Source organism: Pseudorasbora parva, chromosome 23 (genome assembly GCF_024679245.1).
Source record: "Pseudorasbora parva isolate DD20220531a chromosome 23, ASM2467924v1, whole genome shotgun sequence".
In the NCBI taxonomy this organism is placed as follows: Eukaryota; Metazoa; Chordata; class Actinopteri; order Cypriniformes; family Gobionidae; genus Pseudorasbora; species Pseudorasbora parva.
The window spans coordinates 33,480,838-33,496,585 of NC_090194.1; the positions used below are offsets into that span (position 1 = coordinate 33,480,838).

The 15,748-nt window shown below is 38.3% G+C and overlaps 1 protein-coding gene across 3 annotated transcripts in view; it reads left to right on the plus strand.

Annotated features, from left to right (window-relative positions):
* Positions 1–4,649: 4,649 nt before the first annotated feature.
* LOC137062864 (uncharacterized) overlaps positions 4,650–15,748 on the plus strand; it is a 59,623-nt gene continuing 48,524 nt past the window's right edge. For all 3 annotated transcript variants that reach the window (XM_067433795.1, XM_067433794.1, XM_067433793.1), the window contains exon 1: positions 4,650–4,956. The gene's annotated coding sequence lies outside the window, so the exon portion shown is untranslated. The remainder of the gene's footprint in view (positions 4,957–15,748) is intronic.

The window sequence follows — 15,748 nt, forward strand, 5'->3', positions numbered from 1 at the left end:
CCTTTAAGGGAACTTCAGCATCAGTGATCCCTGCCTGGTTTTCACAGGTTTTTAAGGGAGCAAATGTTTTAGCCCACTGGAAGAATTTTGCGATTGAAACAGCCTTATAGTAGCAGACTCCCTGATCAGTAGCCTTGCTCCGCTCTCCTACATACTTCCGCTCAATTTTAATTTTCCATCAGTACGTCGTCTGCGATATAGCCTATTCTCTGGTTTTCTCCGGTCAAAATTTAACTGGTCCAATCAGTGAACAGAGGGAAGGGCTGAGAACGATGACGTTGATGTCGTGCTAGTTTGAGGTTTGAGATGACAGGTCAGGAGGACCAAACGTTACTGTTATGGCAGATCCAATAGTTTTAAAGTCCCAATGAACCAGAAGTAGCAAGTGAGTGTTCTTCAGTGTTGTGACGTTTTTTCAAGTGAAACAGAATATTGAACAGAGGGCAGGGTTTTACCTCAGCGCTCCTCCTCTCTATCTCTCACTCATAGCAGACTAACGGTTGGACAGGAGTGGTTACGCATTTAAACGCAAGCCGTCAAACCGACATCAATATAGTGTTAGTGCCAAGATCTTTCACGTGAATAAAGTCATAGATTCACAAACTTTGCTTGTAATCCCAAATGGTCTAAATGTCTAATGGTCTAGTTCCCTAATGGGGAACTAGTCTGGCCCATCCCGCAAATTACGCCTATGATTGTAACCTTGATCAAGGTAGGCTATCCGCAACTGCCTTCAAGGAAGTAAACGCTTTTCAATGGCGAGTGGCCAGACCCTCTGTCCAAATGAAATGTACGAGAGTCTGGTAGAACCAGCCTCCCTGATGAATTCCTGAACTAGGGAGCTCATGATTGAGACACAAAATGAGTTGCTAATTTTACTTAACTATTATAGATATAAATATCCAACTTTATATTCACATAAAGCAATACTATATGAAACATTTAAGCAATATTATATGAATTATAATCTTCAGAAAATGTTCTAAACAATTTGTCTTGTGATAGCGATAGCCTATAAACTGACTTGGATATTTTTCTTACACAAACCCATCAAATCACTTCAGAAGGCTTTTATTAACCCCCGGAGCTGCGTGGAATACTTATAATGGATGGATGCCCTTTTTGGGGCTTCAAATTTTCTGCTGCCATTCACTGCCATTATAACGCTTGAAAGCGCCAAGACATGTTTTAACATAACTTTGATTGTGTTCATCTGAAAGAATAATGTCACCTAAAATGACTTGAGAGTGAGTAAATCATGGGGTACTTTTCATTTTTGGGTGAACTATCCCTTTAATGGCACAACTGTCCTGTGTAGTGGCCTGAGTTTTGGCCTTAATTCTTAATCCACCCTTTATGATGTTAAGAGAGACTTTGACAGAAAATGAATCAACATACTGAACATACTGTCTGCATCAACAACTTGATGAAGACTCAAACATTTCACGGCATGATCATGATGAGCAAAAGCAAAAAATAATAAAATAATCATATCATATTTAGATGCAATTTTGCTGACAATTATTAAGAAAACTGACTCTTGCAACTTAAAAAAGTTCCTCTTTTTATCACAAAGGGAAGGTTTGCAAATGAAATGAAAGTGAAAATAGAAAGTGTTCTTTTTATTTTCTCTCTCTCTCTCTCTCTTTGCATCTGCACGTGTGTTTTTGTATTATAAATAGTGTAATTATATTGAGCTTGACAAGACCAATATGTCTTAACATAATGAAAAAACATGTCATGTCTTATATCATGTCAGACAGAGCAAACTTATTTTTAAAGAGGGAAATGTTAAAACAGTTTAATAGAAAGCCAGCGACCACGACAAATAATGCATTTGCTCTTTCTCAGTAAAAGCATAAAGCTTCACAGTGAAAGTATGATATTTTTTAATAAAAAACAAAACTTGGTAAGAATATATTCTATGTAACCCAATGAGCCTTACATGAAAGACAAATGCTGGAAGGCAAGATCACATTTAGTTTAATGGTGTGTGTCTGCAACAGCATCCTTGTCTCAAAGGCACAAAAACTAGTTAAGGTAAAGAAATAGACTGTGACTTTTATACTGATATACACTCAGAATAAAAAAAAGGTGTAAAAGCTTGCGGTATAGCCTTTCAAATGTTACACCTTTGTACCTAAAGATAGGATATTAGCACCTCAAATGCTCCAAAAGCGTACATCCTTTCGTACCGTTCCCAACAGCTTTTGTACCTTTTTTTCTTTTTTTTGAGAGTGTATGTCAGGCTCTTCTGAGAAGTGCATTAGAGAAGTGCTTTTGGTTTTTTTCTGACATCTAAACTCTTAAAATCCCCTGAACCCTCTGAGCTCTTCTTATTTGCTCCTCTCTCATGGTCGCGATCACATGTTGGTCCCGGAACTGAAGCCTCTGGATCCACTCTTCACGTAACCTGAAGGAAAACATTTATGATAATTTATGAGTCTTTATGATAGAAATGTTTTACTGCCATATTCTCACATAGACTTTACTTTACACTGGCGAGTCTTATGTTTATTAAATATCGTTTAGTTATATATAATTTATAAAATTGAAGAAAATGTTGGTCTGTGATTCAAATGAATACAGGAATCTTTCATTGAAAAACACAATTTTGTCATGTATTGTAGAATAGAATGGTAACAAGGTCTCAGCTAATGCATTGTGAACATCAACTAACAATGAGAAATATATTTTTATTCAGCAGTGGTTTACTGAAAACCTGTGCCTATCCTTAAATTAATTCAATTATAACTAAAAGTTTCTTAAAGGGGGGGTGAAACACTCAGTTTCAGTCAGTGTCATGTCAATCTTGAGTACCTATAGAGTAGCATTGCATCCTGCATATCTCCGAAAAGTCTTTATTTTTTTTATAATTATATAAGAAAGATGCGCTGTTCCGAGTCTTTCCGAAAAAAGCCGAGCGGGTGGGGGCGTGTCGTGTGAGCGGAGCTAAATAATGACGTGTGCTCGCTGCTGCTATTGTGTTGAGTGCGTCGAGTGCGTCGTAAAGCTGTCATCCCTAACAGCGGGGAAAAAACTTTATTCAAAATAAAAATATGGCTTTTAATCAGATACAGCCATACATCTATGATCCGGAATCAGACCCAGAGGCTGCAGTTGAACAGGAGCAGCAGCAAAAACGACTAGAGCAGGACGTCTCTATGTGGTACGATATACACTAACTATATAATATGCTTAGCGGCTTGTGTTATTTACATATTTATACTTGAATTATATCGTCGTATTTTTGTCTTTGAAGGTGTACATGTGGGAAGTGCAGTTGTGCACGTGTGTTTGTGTGTTTACGCGTGGTTTGTGTAGACAGGTTAAGTTAGTGTTTACATAGAAAGACACGGAATAGTAGCGCATTTGAATGAAGAAGCGTGCTTATTTAGTTCAACATATTTCCCCACTCTTTGTGTATTGTTGAGTGCTTTTACAATACACAAACATAAAGTTACACATATAGTGGCCAGCTAAACAAATGTACACGCACTACACATCGCATGCTCCATTGATCAATTTCTATATATAGTAATATATAGTAACTATACGTGATCATGTTTGGGCTACTTGATGAGCATAGACACAGACATTTGAAGCAGTCTAACTCACCGCCCGCGGTTCTAACGTTGGGACTGCTCCATCCTTCAGCATTAGGCGATTGGAAAATCCGGCGTCATGCTGGGCCATGTTTATGAAACAGTCGGCACCGAAATGCAGCGAACAGATATAAACATTCGCGCAACTCAGTTGCTGATCCGGAAAAGCAAATTACATCCACTGTTGCCTTACCGCGGGGTTTTGGGGGAATCTGTGCAGGACTGTCTTGGTCTGGCAACCAAAAACGCACTTTTTGATGTCATTGTTAATTGTGCACATTACCTGTGCAGCGCAGCCTACGAGCGCTTTGATGGGCATAGCCTGTTGCTTTCGCTCTCTCCCTCTCTCTCTCTCCCTCTCTCTCTCTCACACGCTTCCGGTAGAATTGTCCGTAAGGCCCATACAAGGAAATTCCGCCCCCACTAACGTCAATGGGGACGCATGATCGCAAAAAACTTGCCGAAACTTATGACTAACCGGAAGTAGTATTTTTGACAAAGAAATACTCCCATCAAACGTCCACCTTAACTTTTGAAACTTTGTCCATGTTTAGTATGGGATTCCATGTCTTTAACAGTGTAAAAAGATCAGTATGCATGAAACAGCATTTCACCCCCCCTTTAAATATATCACTATAAACTGTAGGGAGCCCTTACTTGCACATTACTATAATACTAAAGGTAATTTAATATTTAGGCTACCTTTAATATTTACTAATATTTACACACACACACACACACACACTCCCAATTCGTTGTTGAAATATAATCATTTACACACACGGTCTGTCATTTTCATAACAGATTTATATAAACATACATTAAATAAACAAGACATCATTAACAGGGTTAAGTAGAATATAATGAATATATAGCCTAATATAGGTCATATATTCAGTGAAAGAGTCCTTTCTGTCCTTTCTGTAGTGTAGCCTATAGCTACTAACAGCTGTGGAGAGGATATTCGGATCGCCAAAGTCATGTGATTTCATCAGTTTGGCGATTTGCCCGCCCCTGGGGTTTGACACGCCATCAGTTACACTGATTCATGACAGTTCGAGGCTTTGTTTTGAAATCGGTCCACCACTATATTAGTCGTTATTTGTTTTTTGTGTGCACAAAAGCTATTCTAATGGCTTCATAAAATGATTGTAGAGCCACTGTAGTGAGATGGGCTTTGTAACGACGTCTTTAGTAACCTTTGAGAGAGGAAATGACATTGGTGTCAATGAAGGCCTTTCTGAGCATAACGTTAGACCGTAAAGTCAGAGCCATCTGATTTTTAACAAAAATATCTTGATTTGTGTTCCGAAGATGAGCAGACATCTTACGGGTGTTGAACGACATTAGGGTAAGTAATTAATGACAGAATTTTCATTTTTGGGTGAACTAACATTTTAAAACAAACCTACTGTAAACTGTTAAACATTGCATTCGGAACCGTTCGGTATAGCCTACACACCGAACAGAAAGCCCTGAAACGGTTCGTATGAATACATAGGCTACCTTTACACCCCTCCTTGAGAGTGAGTAAATCATAGGGTAATTTACATTTTAAAGTGAACTAATACTTTAACTACGATTTATGAATGCTGTAATATTGTTAATGTTTAGTTCATGTTAACTAGCCTATGGCTGATGTAACCTTATTGTAAAGTGTTACCAATAGAATATAGGCATATATATATATATATATATATATATATATATATATATATATATATATATATATATATATATATATATATATATATATATATATATATATATATATATATACTGTTGTGGCTGTGGTTTATCTGAAAGAACAATCTATATATTCATTACACGCTCGGAAAGCCCAGCTCGCGTCTACAGCTGTCTCTTCAAATTGATTTGAACGAGGTCCAAAGCCTGGAGATTTATACCCATGTTACGTGCTAATCCTCCCTGACCTTCCTGAAGTGACAGTGAGGAAACACTAGAGGGCAGCAAACACAAGCACCAGAAGCCTGTCTGGAATTACCCATCAACCTCTCATGGGGAAGCTTTTCATTTCCAAAAGCAAGACACTATTTATGGATACAAAACTAGGTCAGAAAAAACTATTATGAGTTTCCTCGATAAGGTCCGTTCCTGCAAGTTTGATTTTGTGACTTGTGGTTGTTTATCAAAATTATCTTTTCATTTCAGTTTTTTCGACCTAATCTTTCTTTGCAATTACCGCCACAGAAAATAACAATGAGAGTAACAAATGGAAAGAAAAGCAATACAATATATAAGGTAAATCATTTGAGAAGAGCTTTGACTTCCCGTGATAGACATACACACTTGGATAAAGCGCTGTTCTTCATTCTTGAGTCCTCATTTCCCATCCTCTGATCGTGGCTTTCAATCCTCTCTTCCCAAAACTTCTTCAGTCCGTATTTATCATGTATACGTGCCAAATTAATCATCTGAAACAATGCAACCAGAATATTTCAAAGTGACAGATAGCTGTGCATCAGTGTTTCTGGTATTCCTCCAGACTGAAACGAATCACAATTTTTCATTGGAGCATGCAATATCTGTAGATCCCTATTATACATGGACAAACCATTTTTTACAGGGAATGATTGTATTCCAAGCAAACTAAGACAAAACAAAGCAACTGCACTTGACATGTAATCCATAATCAAGAAAAATGAGAACATTTCCAAGACACTTTACATTAAATTTTAGATGCTACCAAATGCACATGAAGCACAATTTCCCTCTGCCTCTTCTGGGAAGATCCTACTTACAACTTCAGAAGCAGTGTTTGATTTTTTTAGCGCTAATGCAACCAAAGACTATTTTCTTATATATAAGCTTCGTATTCATGCGTGCAAACTACATGATCTAATCCACTAATTTCCTAAATATTACCATTTCTGTTATGACTAGCAGGCAGCATAAAACTCAAATGAAGTACCTTTTTTGTGCAGGCGTTGAACATTTAACCTCCAAACAAGCTTATCTTGCCCTCCACTTTCTGTGAATAGAAAACATCAGAATGCTGAGAAATTTCAGAAGGAAACATTGAAGGGCGAACAAACTGAAGGATGGCTCACAGAAGATCTGCGTGAAGCGTGGCTCTCAGGTACAGGCCATCTGCCGGCCTCGCTGGGCGAGCTGGCAGTTTCTCTTCCCTTCAGTCTCATCATCGTTTATTTCTGGAGCAAAAACACGAAAGACAAATGGAGCTCTGACCTGCAGTATTGGTGTGTTTAAGCCAAGAGGAATGCCACCGTTCCCATTGGAGTCTGCAACTTACCACACCAAACGCGCTTGTGGACTTACAGGGTTTAGATGAAAGCAGGCCAGTCCCGTCCCGCTTCACTCTCCCTAGTGACTGGCTCTCTTTAGTAGAAAGCTGCGAGCAAAACGCACCATAGTGATCATAATTACTACGCCAGGGTCAAAAGTACTTCTAGTGGACTTGTGGCTTGTCTGCACGTCCGGATTTTGTGGTTAGACGCGTTCCTGGGTCAAAATATTTTGTTGATCCTGGAACAACATTCCTGTCCAAAAATGTATGCTGCCTTCACATGTTATCAGGAATTTCATAATTGACCCTTCCCTAAGCCCCGCCCCCCGTAGTTACTGTTGCTACGCCTGTCAAGCTTTCGTGCCTGGCACGTCTATTACAGTATGTATGCGCCGGTGTCAGACATTTCCGAGGAGATAATTAGTCATTTCTGGCGAACAGGGGAAATATCTGAGAGAGTAAGAAAAAAGGGACTGCAGTATGTATTTGCGGGATATATCCGCGACATATTATGCAACCGATTACAGAATAATTTCAATAAAATTGAAGCTAAAGCCTATGGTCTCAGCGCAATCAGCAGCTGCCTCATATGTATGTTCATGCACAACAGGGTAAGTAAAATGAGAAAATAATCGAATAGTTATAAATCAAACAACTTATCAATAAATCTTGTGGAATAAACACAAGACATTAGCCTGAAAACTTTGCAATAATTCTCCGGCTTAACGTTATATTTAGCGGGCCGGGCTACAACTCACATATCATGTGTCTATAATCTACTCCTTGGACCTGGCACTAGCCTGAGATTCTGACCTGAGCCATTCATCAAAAACCACACATTTACTGAAACCTTATAACAGAAAGCCAGTCTCTCAAACATGATGGGTTTTATTAATATTATAAACACAGCCACTGCAACAATCCTTATGATGAAGGTCTTAATTTGCACACATTTTGTCTAAACAAAACTACAATACAAAACTAATAAATAAAGCTAAGACAGTCCTTTTTATAGTCTATATACTGCATCATATGTAATAACTTGCATCAGTCAAAAACCATGTATTTTCAGTTTGTTGAAGCAAACGTAGGTGTTTTTGTTAATCCTGACGACATTTAACGTTGTGAATGGGTCACACACACTGCTTGATTCAAGGCTGGTATTTCTTACCTTCAGTTTTGAGTTTTGGGGAAGGAAAAAAAATACACCATCTGTCCAAACTTTTAGGATAGGCATCAGATTTGCACAATCCATACGCACAGATTTGCATCGGCATGTTTCCCTCGCTCGAAAGCTTGACAGACCTTCCGTGCCTAGTTACGGTTGCTAAGCCACGATTGGCCTGTGGTGGTATTCGGGCGTGGCTTAGCGAAGGGTCAATTCCCACATTTCAGTAGTCGTGATTAAGAGCTTGTTGCATTCACGTGCTTTGTTGTTAGCCTGACAAGCCAGACCCACATCAAGATGTTTGGTCTGGAAACTCACCATTCACAGCTCAATCTGAGGGGCGGATAAACGGTTATCTTTCAAACTCCCTCTGCACGCGATAGGATAGTGCTACAACCAACCAGAGCAACGAAGGTGAAGCGGAGCTCATTGATAGATTAAACATTCGCCGTATCCGGTCAGCAAAACTCAGAACACATCTTCCCTTTTTAAGAATGACTTCAGTGCCGTTCTTTGTTCTTTTCTCAGAGAAAAGTCGCAGTCAAAGCTGATTCGAAAGATCGCCGTTCTCCAGTTTCTGTGTTTACTAGAAGCACGCAAACGCAACTCGGCTGTCATCATGTTAAGCCCCGCCCACCAACTCTATACACGATGTGATTGGCCCGACCAGAGTTTGGTTTGGTCAGAAGTGTATTGAGAGTTGCTAGACGACACTCGCGACAGATTAAATTTGCTGCTGCTAGGGTGCGTCTAGATTTCTAGGCTACTTTGTTGTCAGAAGGAATAGGAATCATGGACCAGGTTTATTCTCACCTATTTATTGGCAAAATCTTATTAAAACCAAAATTGTATGTAGTGGCACATGCACTGACAACCATATAAAAATTTACGATGCTATCCAGATTGGACTGGATCATTTCAGTCAAATGCAGACTATTTTTGCTTCAAATTATTAGCCTACTCGAATATTTAAATATGCACAACATTAATGACACGATCTAGCTGTTTTGGGGAAAAACTAATAAAATCATACTTGTCACAGCAGTAGTTCTCCCCGCCACCATGTTTAAAGTTTATGGCACGCCCAGCTCGGGAATTCCGGGACATCTTATCGAACTTTCCAGTGGTAAACACGACATCAATGGGCGTTCATGTGCAATTTGTACCTATAGGAATTTCATATTTATGATAATTCTGATGGCACTGAAAGGCAGCATTAATTCTAACTATATCCCTACCCATAAACCTAACCCTACCCATAAGTTATCCCTAAAATCAGAGGGAAACGATAGGTGAATAATGCTACCTTCATGTGCAAGTGGAAATGTCATGTTTCTCACTTCAGAAGTCGTGATTACGAGCTTGTTGCATTCAAGTGCTTTGCAGTTGGAATGAACAGGAATTATGAGAGGACACCAGGTTTGTTCTTGTCTATTTATTGGAGAAAATCTTATTATAGCCAAAATTATATGTAGTGTCACATGCACTGACAACCAACATTTACGATGCTATCCAGATAGTGCGCTAGTCCGCTTTCTGCTGATTCTGTAATTTCAGTCAAATGCATATTCGCTGTGCATAACACATTCAATGTACTTCAAATGATTACTCGTAAATGTAAATATGCACTACATTAATGACACAAGCCAATCTAGCTGCTTTGGGGGTTTACAAAACTTGTAAATCATACTTGTCACAGCAGTAGGCCTAGTTCTCCCCATTATTCAACATTATTTATTACTATCAACATTATTTCTGAACGTCCCAGTGGTGAACACAACATAAGAGGGTGTTCAAGTGCAATTTTACCTTGGAAACTTTACGTTAATTCCCATAGCATGTGAATGCAGCATAACACTAATGTAGAAGCACCAAAGCCTGGTTGTAAGCCTAAACTTGACATAAACTGTAAACGTGTCCCTCAAATCTGATTGGTTGATTAAGAGGTTGTCCAGAATCAACAAAGATGTCGATCCAGGAACATGTTGCACTTGTTGAAATCAGGTTCTGCGGCTTAGCTTGCAATGTCATGGATTTGATAAATGTATACGGATACACATGCACTCAAGATTTATTTATGCTCCTTGTTCAATGAACTGAAGCAACACTTTCAATCCAGCTACATTTGTAAAATGTTCTGTCTTTTTCTGTTGGAACTACATGAATCAATTTAGTTGGCATCGACTGAAAACGGGTGCGGATTTCCCAGCATGCTTTTCATGGGACTGGATTAAATCCTGGAATTAAGTATAATTGTATGTGTTTCTGAGCAAAGGAAAAGACATATTTAGAAAGGTCTGTGTTGTTTTAGAGCTGGTGTTTAGTTTGTGAGTGGCTGTGATGAAGGCTTTAATGCATGTTGTGTCAGTCAATGAGAAATCGCTGTGCTAATATTGTAGCAATCAATTACTGTTCACTGGCTTCTCCTGTAGATAAAATTTAGGCAGTTAAGAAATATTGGATCTAAAAAGTGAATACATTTCAGGTTAAGCTCACAGAATAAGTAAACTATATAAATCTCATATTATACGGTGCCCCTATAGGGACATGGTGATGGAAAAAAATATGAGATAGGAGGACAAATAATAAGTCAATGATTTTGCATTCCCCTGAGAAACTATAAAACATTTGTGTTCTTTGTGAGTGAACGCAAAGTTTCTCGGGGGAACGCAAAACATTTGGCGAGAAAATGCAAAAGCATTGCCAAATATATATATATTTAAATTTCTTCACCATGTCCCTTTAGGAGCTCCATAATATTAATTTTACTTTTGAATTTGGCTTTTTTTTTTTTTAGAACTGTACTGTAGTGGGTATAACCTAGAACTCTTGTCTAGTTTTGTCTATTAGTAAATGTTTGCAGAGGGTCATTTTAGACATCATTTGTCCAAATTAGTTTGAAGTATGAAGCCCCTAAAGGGACATAGTGTGAAAAATAAAATATAAGTTAGGAGGAAAAAAATAAGTCAACGCTTTTATGTTCTTTCACAAACACAAAGTTTCCCAGGCAATGCAAAACAAGCACATTTTTCCTTTACCATGTCCCTTTAGGGGCTCCGTAGTAAAGGAAGATTTAAAACCTGGAAAAATGAAAACATGCTGTAGATGTTAGTGCGGACCTTTGTCAGGGTTCATGCATATTTAATGAAAAAGACTACACTATATTGCCATAGGGGTCATCTGTACGAGTGACATTTTGAAGAGTATAATTTGTGAGACTCATCTTTTCCTTCATTATTATGAATGCAAATAAAACAGCTGCAAAAACATGGTTTTAAATTTCATGTTTTATCTTACATAACAGTATTTGATATATTAATCCATAAAATCTCATACAGATTATAACACTCAGTCATCTATGGATGTGCTCGTATAGTGACCATCAAAGCTTTTTTATGACACATCCACATTCTCTGAGATTTTGCTCTATGGTTTTATATGGTAAAGAAACCCAGTAACTGCTGGAGACACATTCATCACTACTGCATGCGGTAACCTTTGTCTGTGCTAAAATTCAATGTATCCGTAACCGCCAAGCAACGAGGGAGTGCGCTGTCATTTTCTCGTCGGTCTCGTCTGTGTGTAATCTCAGAGCGTACAGTCACCCTGTAAGCACGACAAAACTCTGCTCTGATATTCCGGGCAGCTGCCTGCTGGGATTTGTCGGACAGTCGTCTGGGTGAGAGATGTGTTGTGTTGAGCCAGCCTGACGTGCAGTGAGGATTTGTGCGTCTGTGTATGAATGGACATGAGTAAAACACGATACACCTGCCACCGTGCCCTTCACAGGAAACACCGGGATGACACAGAGATAAGGGTCAGGATGCGGGTCAGTTATGCAGTTGCCAGGGTATTGCTATGCACTTTTTAAGGTGTTCGAAATCGAATGTTGCTGTGCAGTTACTCTCATAGATATACATATCAATGATCGGAAGTGTTGACGTGAGTTGACCGTTCTAAAATGGCGGCACGTCAACGTGCCTGGAGCGTTCGAATGAGGCATCTACGTATACATATCTATGGTTACTATGGCTCGCCACGTTTCATTTTGTGTCACCATACTTGATCGTTCAGCTCTTCGTGTAACTGTATTTAAATTGGGAAAACGTGGAGGTGTTTGGTCACTTCAAACTTGATCTCTGTTTGGTACCATAGTGAATGAACTGGGCTTAGTGGGCTAAGCTAAATGCTATCAGATCGTCACCGCGCATCAGAGCGATTAGAGAGAGGTGTGTCTAATAACACAGTTTAATATGAAAAAGCGGTGAAATATCCCTTTAAAAAAAAAAAGTGATTTTACTGATTGCCTCATTTTTTGTTTTACTAATTTATTCAGGTTTATAGTGTGCCAGTCTGTTTTTTCCCCTCATTATTATGTTCTTTTAGCATTATGTTCTTTCAGAACAGTGCGAGATGAAGGAATCAGAGATATTTATGGTTCTAAATTGATTAACTTCATCCTTATTTTTTCAATTAAACAAATTCAATTGCAAATACACACACACACACACACACACACACACACACACACACACACACACACACACACACACACACACACACACACACACACACACACACAGCACTAATTATAACTGAGCAATATTAATAATGATTCTTGCCTCAGGAAGCAGCACTAATAATGTCACAGGGAATTTTGTGGAAGCAGTAAACACTTGCGGTGTGTGTGAGGACGTCTCTTCAGAGATGCTGATATCTTTACCATTAAAAAGCTCTGAGATGAAGCGTCAGGTCTGAACCCTGATATCTGTACGCGCCGTAAACTGGAACAGACAAGCAGCTCCAGGGCATCTCCGCCTTACTGCAGGACTCATGTAGGGCCATAGCTCAGGGTTTATGATGCGTGGGAATTTCATTACGGTCCAATAAAACATGACGCTGCCACAGAGGGCAGTGAAGAGGGTCTTGCAAGACCTACACACTCACACACTATGAGACGCCCCAGCACCCAAAAACACAAACACACACTGACAGTTCCCAGATTCACTGCTGACATCTGGCACGAGAACAGTCAGAATGACTTGTCAGCTGTGCTAGGATTTACGCCTGGACTTACTGAAGTGATAAACAGTCCTTGTGTTAATTTAACAGGAATACTAGTATATGCAGCTCACTGTGAGGTATGAGATGTCACGAATCATAACAGATCAAACTAAATTTTGATCTAAGATGCATGACTAACAAGTAGTTAGGATAAAAAACAACATGATTATCATTTTATTAGATATGAAGATTTGAAGAAAACATGTTTATCATTTCACACTTGTCCTTGAATAGTGTATTTATGCATCTTTCTTTACAATACATGACACTTGCTTTTATATTATATTTCATGCAAATTTTGCTTTTCTTTTATAATTAAATACACTCAACATTAACCCAAGGGCTGATTAAATATAGGACAAAAGAACACTTTTACCCAAATTGGATTGTTTATTTAACCCAGCATAATGAGTTGATTGATTTTTACTATAATACTACTATAATAATAAATCTTATTTTAACTTCATCCATGAATTTATGTTAATGGGTTAACTTAAAGGGTTAGTTCACCCTCCGTTCATCTTCAGAACACAGTTTAAGATATTTTAGATTTAGTCCGAGAGCTTTCTGTCCCTCTATTGAGTGGATACACACTATACTGTCCATGTCCAGAAAGGGAATAAAAACATCATCACAGTAGTCCGTATGTAACATCAGTTAGTTCATTAGAATCTCTTGAAGCATCGAAAATACATTTTGGTCCAAAAATAACAAAAACTACGACTTTATTCAGCATCGTCTTCTCTTCCGCATTTGTTTTAAATCCTCAAATAAAGATTCAAACGGCCATGAATCAGCGTATTGATTCATGATTCGGATCGCCAATGTCACGTTATTTCAGCAGTTTGACACGCGATCCGAATCATCAATCAATTCTCTGATTCATAACCGTTTGAATCTTTATTTGAGGATTGAAAACAAACACAGAAGAGATGAGATGAACGGAGGTCTTACGGGTGTCAAACGACATTAGGGTAAGTAATTATTGACAGAATTTTAGTTTTTGGGTGAATTTTTAAAAATACTCTAAACAACCACTGTTTGCATTATAATTCCTTTATTTTCTATCATATTTTACAGTATAGCATATTTTATATAGTTTTAATACATATTGCCTAGACAAATTTTAACTTTTAAAAGTAATTTAAGTGTAATCACCCAGTCTCTGGTGTCCCATTTTCACCGTACGCTGGATCTTGAGCCGGGACTTGTATCTTGTTCAGCGGGGGAACTCCTAACTTTAGACCACCGTCCTGCGTTCCACTAGCCGAAATATGCGGTGACTGGCTCCATATCCCTTCCATAAACATTCAGTCCTGAGAACATAATATGTTATCATAAGTATTTATATTCTGTATCTTTTGAAATAAAATCATAACATTTTCTGGGTAACACAGAAACTACCCAAACAATGGGTTATTAGGTCTGATGGTAGCCTACAAATGGAGCGTTATAATCAGGAAAAGTGTATTTTTTTACCCTGACAGGTCATCAATTTCTATCTGTGGTCAATCCACTTTAATAGTCCTGCAGTGTCACAAATGAAACTAAATGAACAAATAAAAAGTAAAACATAATCTACTCGTTCGTTTGTTCGGCCCATTTCAATCTCGCTTCGCTCAGCGTCTTAAACTAAAGAAATGGGACTATATTCCTGTAAGCAGTAAGTAGTGATTTCTCAACTTATTGACTGCTAAAAAATTGAAATAAAATAAAAACATACGTTTTTTTTTTTTTAAACTGAAGTAGGCCTATGATGTTTTTGCATGCTTGTATTTCCGGGGACATAACAGTCACTGCGTAACCTTAGCCTACATTGTGACTAACGTTATATAAACATGCAATATCGTTGACAAAAAAAAAGACAAGTCTAAAATGTAGACTGAATGACACTTTAAGCAGAACATCTCAAATGGAGATAGCTGAAATGCAGCTTACTTGTTTATTGGTGTTTTCAGATCACCTGCGCGCGAGAGAGAGAGCTCACGTGAAGAGCTGCTGAAATAAGCCAATCAGAGCAGAGCTCAACATTAATATTCATGACTCTTCCAAATAAGGCAAAAACAGAGCATTACATCCTAGGGACAATTTATAGGGTTGTTAATGGACCTGTAAAACTGTATCTGGATCATTTAACCCTTAAATAAGCCACATACCCTCTTATGTAGATATCAGAGGAAAATTTAACATATTGTTTCAAATCATTCTAGGGCACCTTTAATTCACCCTTCACCGCAAGTTTGATTGACAGGCTATCTGACCAATCACATCGCCGAATCTGCCGTTTTGTTCGACAAGCATTCAGGAGCGTTAGTAGAGTAACGTTGGTGTGTACTGACCTCTTACTGTGGTTGAAACAACTTTTATTTTAGTGTTCATTTATATTTATTTAAAGCTTAATGAACTAGAAAGAAATGATCGATTCACCAGCAACTTTAGCTGACGTGCTTTAACGATGACAACATTAGAAAGCCACAAAACTATTTATTGTGTAAATTTCTTAAAAAATTACAAAATTTGAAAGTTGAGACTTAGTTTCATATCAAAAGTAACTTGCTCCGTCTTGTCTGTCGGTGTGTTGTGTCCTTCTCCGTCATGTTTTTTCTCTATGTGAGAACGTGTGTGGTGTGAGAGCACTATGGC